This window comes from Rhipicephalus sanguineus, chromosome 2 (genome assembly GCF_013339695.2).
Source record: "Rhipicephalus sanguineus isolate Rsan-2018 chromosome 2, BIME_Rsan_1.4, whole genome shotgun sequence".
Classification (NCBI taxonomy): Eukaryota; Metazoa; Arthropoda; class Arachnida; order Ixodida; family Ixodidae; genus Rhipicephalus; species Rhipicephalus sanguineus.
The window spans coordinates 203,207,439-203,214,830 of NC_051177.1; the positions used below are offsets into that span (position 1 = coordinate 203,207,439).

The 7,392-nt window shown below is 44.9% G+C and overlaps 1 non-coding gene across 1 annotated transcript; it reads left to right on the forward strand.

Moving 5' to 3' along the window:
- The first annotated feature begins 692 nt into the window (after positions 1–692).
- Positions 693–764, forward strand: Trnat-ugu (transfer RNA threonine (anticodon UGU)). The gene has a single exon. It is a non-coding gene; the product is annotated as a tRNA-Thr (tRNA).
- Positions 765–7,392: the final 6,628 nt, after the last annotated feature.

Sequence of the window (7,392 nt, forward strand, 5' to 3'; positions counted from 1 at the left end):
AAGAGTCATCTTCTTTCCTTCATTCATAGCAAGTTTCTGGCAGACTTGATGCCTTCAGGTAGTATGGCTAGGATTATTGGTCAGCTGCCAGCTCGTAAAACGATCACGTGCTACGTGACGCCAGTAAAGGCAGAAAAAGAGTGTTCCACACTCGCCGCCATGGCTGCGATTGGCTCTGACTAACACTCCCAAGTTTTAAATGCACATATATACCCCCATAAAGTGGACGGGAGGATGACCGCCGCCGTAGCTCAGTGGTAGAGCATCGGACGCGTTATTCGAAGGTCGCAGGTTCGGTCCCTGCCGGCGGCAAGTTATCTTTTCGTCCACTTTACTTTCTTCACATTTATATTCTAAATACTACAGGTAACACCCCCTATACTTTCCTTGGCATTATTGTCTGTTAGTTCTCATTATTATCGTGTCTAACAAAGAAAAAACGAGCCCTTAAGAGTCATCTTCTTTCCTTCATTCATAGCAAGGGTCTCGTTCTGGCAGACTTGATGCCTTCAGGTAGTATGCGAGGGATTATTGGTCAGCTGCCAGCTCGTAAAACGATCACGTGCTACGTGACGCCAGAAAGGCAGAAAAAGAGTGTTCCACACTCGCCGCCATGACTGCGATTGGCTCTGAGTAACACTCCAAGGTTTAAATGCACATATATACCCCATAAAGTGGACGGGAGGATGACCGCCGCCGTAGCTCAGTGGTAGAGCATCGGACGTGTTATTCGAAGGTCGCAGGTTCGGTCCCTGCCGGCGGCAAGTTATCTTTTCGTCCACTTTACTTTCTTCACATTTATATTCTAAATACTACAGGTAACACCCCCCCTTATACTTTCCTTGGCATTATTGTCTGTTAGTTCTCATTATTATCGTGTCTAACAAAGAAAAAACGAGCCCTTAAGAGTCATCTTCTTTCCTAAATTCTACAAGGTCACTTCTTCAATAGTAATGCACTGGATGCTAGACGTTCCGTAAACCGACGCGTAAAGTTGCGGATTACATAAAGGGTCTATAAGGCCCTTTTCACAATTCGCGAGTGCGCATTCCTGCGCTACATTTCCTCTCAACTAATGGCAGCAACTTTCGTGCTTCAAGTGCTGGCTTCGAGAACTACTTGCCACATTTATTACACCTTGCAGTCTTCGTTTTCTCATCTTCAGCGAACAGCGACCACACTGCGCTCCTCTTCCGATTGCCCGGCATTATGACATCGCAAAGGTAGCAGTGTAACCACCAATGTGTAATAATTACACAATATAACACGCAAGCAACGCAAGCCCCGCGTATACTCAGGCGACGCTCAACCAGCTTAAGGGAGAGGAGGTGAAGGCAGTAGCAACAGTAAACTGTGAGCCGGAGAGAAGCAGGCAAGTTCATTTCTGCCTCAATGGTGCGGAGCCGCCACCTACCGGGGCTTGAAGCATCGGGGGGTGCTCGGAGTTGGACGCCGTACGCGACAGAGACCAGGCCGAGTTCATATCTTTCTCTATGCGGTATGGCCGCCGCCATCTCCGGGCTCGTTCTGCTAGCGCAGAAATATGCGCTGTAGTGAAAGCAGTGAAAGAGAGGCGATGTGCAAGGCATCTGCGTCTCAAGATAGCGCGCCTCGCAGTCATGCGCTCTGGCCAAGGGGCGAGGTTGGGGGCGGGAGTGGGGGGTGCCGTAATCTATTAATCGAATTGTGCCGTAATCTATTAATCGAATTGTTTTAATCGATTAATTCGATTAATCGAAAGGCGGATATAGATGAAGAATAATCGATTAATTGTAGACCTTTAATCGATTAATCGTTCATCGATTTTACCATACCTAGTGGAGCGGGGGATTGTATGTCTTGTGCTTTCCCCGCGATGTCCACGCTGAAGTCAAAGAGCGTAGGAAGGTCACTTCGCTCGCTGCAGCGGCCGCGTTTGCGAAATGAGCGCTCTGTTCAAACAGAAATAAGTAACAACTGCGACATTTAGTTCGCGCTCGTCCTGTGTGTACCTGTTCTTTCGTTTCGTGCGCCCTGCTTTATGTTTCAGCAGTGCGCTTCATCGAGCTGTGACGCATGATAGTTCGCGCTCGTCCTGTGTGCGTTCTTTTCGTGCGTCCTTAGGGCTCGAGCGACGCACTGGCAATTTCGACCTGCTTTCCGTTATTCGCGTTACATTCCAATTTGTTGCTATCGCATTCATTGCTTCGCCGTTGCGGTTAAACTGTGGCTTTTTTTACTGCAGTAAGGGGGCATGCATGTCTGTATTGAAAAGTTGTGTCAGAAGTGTTTTTACGCACTTCCACTTGCAAGAATTCTTCTAACATGTCCGTGCGCCTGAATGTGCGGCCACGAAGTTTAACTGCGGTTCACATGATTACGCACGCAAGGCAGTATACAGACTGGCGCAAAGCAACGCTCCGAAGTCCCGCGGATGTTTCTTGTGGCGTTTAGGCAAAGATGACGGTTATCCTTTAATTACCAGCGGGCGATATCAAGGAATGACTACGCGTCACATCACGGAGAAACATGCATGCTTTGGTCATTTGAACCGCAATTAAAGTTTACAGCTGGATAATTGGGACCACGGAAATGCTAGAATTTTTTTCATGTTGATCTGTGTAGAAAAGCGACTGCTCCTAACTTTTCCATACAAACATGCCCGCTTAGTACAGCAAATAAAAAAACGCCAGGCCTGCGCTGAAACCGCAGCACAGTCACAGCGAAAGCTGGAAGAGCGGCGTTTCTAGAGCCCGTTGCAAGCTCTCTTGGGGCTACAATACAAGTAGACGAGAAAGGTACCCACTACGCCATAAATCACAATTTTTGTGAAGTTGGGAAGCGCCTACTAAGCCATTATTCGTCATTCTGCGGAGAAACGAGGCACCAGCTACACGTCTGTAAGGCATTATGTGCACTTTGTTGACGCGACCACTGATGACGATGAAGAATTATGGCTCATCCCTTTGTAATGGGTTGGAAGCTTTAAACGGCCCACCAGTTATGTAATTTGCATTGGGTGACGCCCGCTCGCTATTTCCCCCTCCCGTCATGCTGTATAACATACGTTGACGTGGGAGAGAGACGGGTGGGGGCGCGAAGGACTTTACTGAGACCCCGAGGAAATGGATCATGCGCTTATGGGCTTCCTTGGCAACTAATACAAGTGCACTTGCGAGGAACCCACTACGCTCTCAATCATTGTAATTTTACTGAGACCCCGAGAAAATGGATCATGCGCTTATGGGCTTCCTTGGCAACCAATACAAGTGCACTTGCGAGGAACCCACTACGCTCTAAATCATTGTAATTTTCTAGAAGTAGGGCAGCAGGCACTGTGCCATTTTTCGTCATTTTACGGAGAGCCGTGGTACCTGCTAAACGCATGTAAGGCATTATGCGCACTTTGTTGATGCTGTGCCTGATGAGAAGAATTATGGCAGAGCCCTTTGTAATGGGTTGGAAGCATTCAACAACCTACTCGTTGCGCAATTCGCATTGTGTGACGCCTGGTTACAGAATTCGCGTTGTGCGACGCTTGGTGCTTATTTTACTCTTCTACCACGCTATATTGCATATGCTAATGTGGTTCCTTCCCGACATGAAGCCTGTATAGGACCTTTTTGCAAAGCAGTTTCAAGCACCGGCATGGCTCAGAGGTTGAATACTGGGCTCCCACGCAGAGGGCCCAGGCTCGAACCTCGTTCCATCGTGAAATTTTTTTTCTTATTTCGTTTTTTTTTCTTATTTCGAACGATACTGGTTACGGACACCGGCGGCGGCGGCGGCGGCGGACAACTACGGCACCAAAAACGGCCGGTGAATGATCTCATAACAGCTTTCGCTGTAAAAGTCCATCGTTGCATATTAACTGGGCAGCTTGCAGCGAAAATTACCCTGTCACTTTGTGTCCCCCTGACCACACAACTTATTCGTAATCGGAGCATTGTAAGAAAATCATCAAGGGTAAATTTGATCACCCTGTATGGATCTATAATGACAAACTTGCGAATGTATCGAAGTATCTTAAGATACAATTGCAAAGTATCGTATCGGATACAATTAATGCAGCAGTATCTTGTATCTGTATTTCAAATACAGATACAAAACCGGCCGGGCCGGTCTAAAACCGGACAGGTGGCAACCCTGGATGGCTTGTCCCGGCGTCGTTACTCTCTCGATACACGAGCCAAGTCAAGTAATCGAAAACGTAACTGTGCATATGCACGGCCGCACCTAGTAGCAGCGCGCGTCATTTCTGAGACGAAGTGTAGGTAGCAAAACTATGTCGCTCCAAAATCTTAGCGACCTGGAAACTGCGTGCACGGTTGCATGAGCACGCTGAAAAGTTGCTCAAGACGCGCTGACGAGCATGGGATCATTACGTCACGCGAAGGCAGCGCCACTTTAATGCATACTATACTAACGCAGGCCTATATGTACATTATTATGGAGTAATACTTTTTAATATAAAGAAACGAACAATATTTCAATACTAACAAAAAAATCGTCGACCGCGTACAGCAATCAACGGTCACGTGGCCGTCTTCATCGAATCATTCATGTTTTTGCGGCGAGAGGCGCCACATGTCATTTTTCGCGACTTTCAATTAAGAAATAAAAATATAAATCCATCTCTCACGAAAAAAAACAGGGTTGGTTTGAGTCAGTGCGACGGATAATCTTTACATCAGTGGAGTCAAATCATTTCATATTCTGGGCAGTTGTCGGTCCCTTTAAGACACAGGGGTCTCGAACCGCGGTCACATATTGTGAACGAAGTCGCGAATGATGAAAATTGCGGCTTTGACACTGCTGTTATGCAAAATAAGTACTGGATTTGCGTCTTCATCAAGAAAATGAAAATGCGTTGATGTAATAGACACTTGTTTAGTTTGCTTTCGACAACTCGGCATTCGATTATAATTCGGACATATTTTCCGGTCCCGTGAAGTCCGAATTAACGAGCCTTTAATACCACTGCAATCGTATTGGGTCGTGAGCCGCCGCGGTGGTACAGGCTGCTGACCCGAAGGTCGCGGATTCGATCTCGGCCTCGGCGGTCGCCTTTTCGATGGAGGCGAAAATGCTAGAGGCCCGCGAACTAAAATTTAGGTGCACGTTAAATGGACACTAAAGAGAAACAATGAATTGGTTTAGATCGATAAATTGTGCTCTGAAAAGTCTAATGTCGTTAATTTCGCCATCATAGGTTTAATAATAGATGAGAAAATGAAGTTCAAAGTTTCAGTTTTAAATTCCGCGCCGAAATCTCTCCGCGTGACCTCACGGATTTCAAAGCGTATTTAACCCTTTCAGCCCTGAATTTTTTTAACGGGTAGATAATTTTTTTTCTGGTTGAGATTGCTCTTTTATCACCTCAAGAGCACGAAAATAATTTTTTCTGAGCATCCCATCAGCGTACGAAAAAAATAGAGCCATGTCATATATATAGGACAACAGGGCTTAGTGGGTGTGAAGAGAAATATGGTGAATTTCGATATTGCTATTTATTTTACTCTATTTACACCTAAAATTGGTGTGAAGCTAGCATGCCAATAATCATATATTGGTTACTGCGTCTCAAAGGTTGAAAGGCAAGTGTTTGCACTCGTGACACAGTGCTCTTCAATGCACTTGAATGGCCGTTATCTAATTATTCGAAGCCCTGTAAGGTCTAACATCACAATAAGTTGCCGAATCCTCCTTTGGTGTGCCGCAATTATTGTCGCCGTGCTTGCATGGGTAAACTGATGGAACTGCACTTCATCCTCGTTATCTTCAAGCCATCTCATGCACCATTCTTACACTGCAGCAAACGTATTCAGATCAATTATGTACAATCTCGCTGTTGGGACCGCCTTGCAAATTAGCAAGAAATGCAGGCTGATTTCCCAAGGAGAAGAACAAGAAATTTGAAGCAGACGCAAGCGCTACGGCTCGGGGTCATCATGCAATGCATTCAAAGATCTCCCAACCACTAAGCCTTGGTGTCTTATATTTAGGACATGAAGAATTTTCGTTGCAGCGGCCTAAGCGAAAATATTAGGGAAAGCACCCTTTATAAATAAGCCGTCAATCACTTTAGAAACAACAGAGAAAAGTACGATAGCTACAGAAAAAATAGTTATTCAGTGAAATGTCATCAAATATTTGCTTGCGGCTTTTGTCGTCTTTTTCACCTTCCGCCGTCTTGTTTTCAACATTGCAGACTTCCGAGGAAGACGATAATTGAAAACTACTACGTATGCTTGCACAGGTGTATTGGGGATACCACAGATACATTTTAGATTTTTTTAGTAATTTATGTCACAATTTATAGCAATCTTTCTTCGTGTCCTTTTTATAGGACGCCAGGGCTGAAAGGGTTATGATATTTTGGCGCCATTAGCTCAACAAAATTACTCCAAACTTGGTATGTTAAGTCTATGGCCCCTTGAGAGGTCAATGTACTTCATTTTTACCAATTAGGAACTACGTAGATTCTAGTAAGCGCCGTGAAAACATGTGACGTCACGGTAAATGGTGCGGAAACTTCAAGGCGGCGTCGCCACCCACATTTTGTTTTTGCGCGTTTTCTCGCTTATTAAGCGTCTTCTCGCAGCAAGCGTGGTGTTTTTGGTATCGTGAAAGAGTACTTTACTAATAGGAGAAAAAGGGTTTTGCTCTTTAGTGTCCCTTTAAAGAACCCCAGGGGGTCGAAATTTCCGGAGCCCTTCACTCTCATTAATAATATGGTGGTCTTAGCACGTAAAGCCAATAATTATTAATTGTTGACGTGAACGCTGACGTTCGTCTGCTCGTTGCGCTCATCCACACTTCGGTTTTGGTTTTGCCGGTCAATGTGGTCAAATTTTATTACTGCGCAATGATTATCAGAGACCACTTTTTCAAAATCTCATAGCAGCAATGTGCTCTTCGGAGGAAGGACTTCAATGCTCCCATTTGACCCGAACGCCTGTCCCACTAATTAAAAACGTTAATTGATTTAATTCATTATTTAGCGCAGCAATTGAAAACTTTATTCATCGTAAGATGTATGCCGCCACAGAAAAATGAATTGTGAAGGCATTGAGCAAGTATGCCATTTCCCTAAATTTCCAGGATTTTCAGACACATTTCCTGAAACACCCTGTATAGAAAAAGTGTTTAGGTTCCAGCGCAAAAAAGAAAACAACAAGAAATATGAGAACGAAGACAACGCAATCAATGTTTACACCTCTAGAAGGAGCACGATGTTTTCTAGAAATTGTAAAATAAAAACGAAGCTTAGAAATGATATAATGTTATCTATCCAAAACCGATTTACTAGTATTTCTGCTTTATTTCCTTTCGTGATGAAATGGTTGTGTTGGTGATGGGGGAACACGGGCTTTCCAAAGTAAGACGGAAAATAGTGAGACGCACGAATTA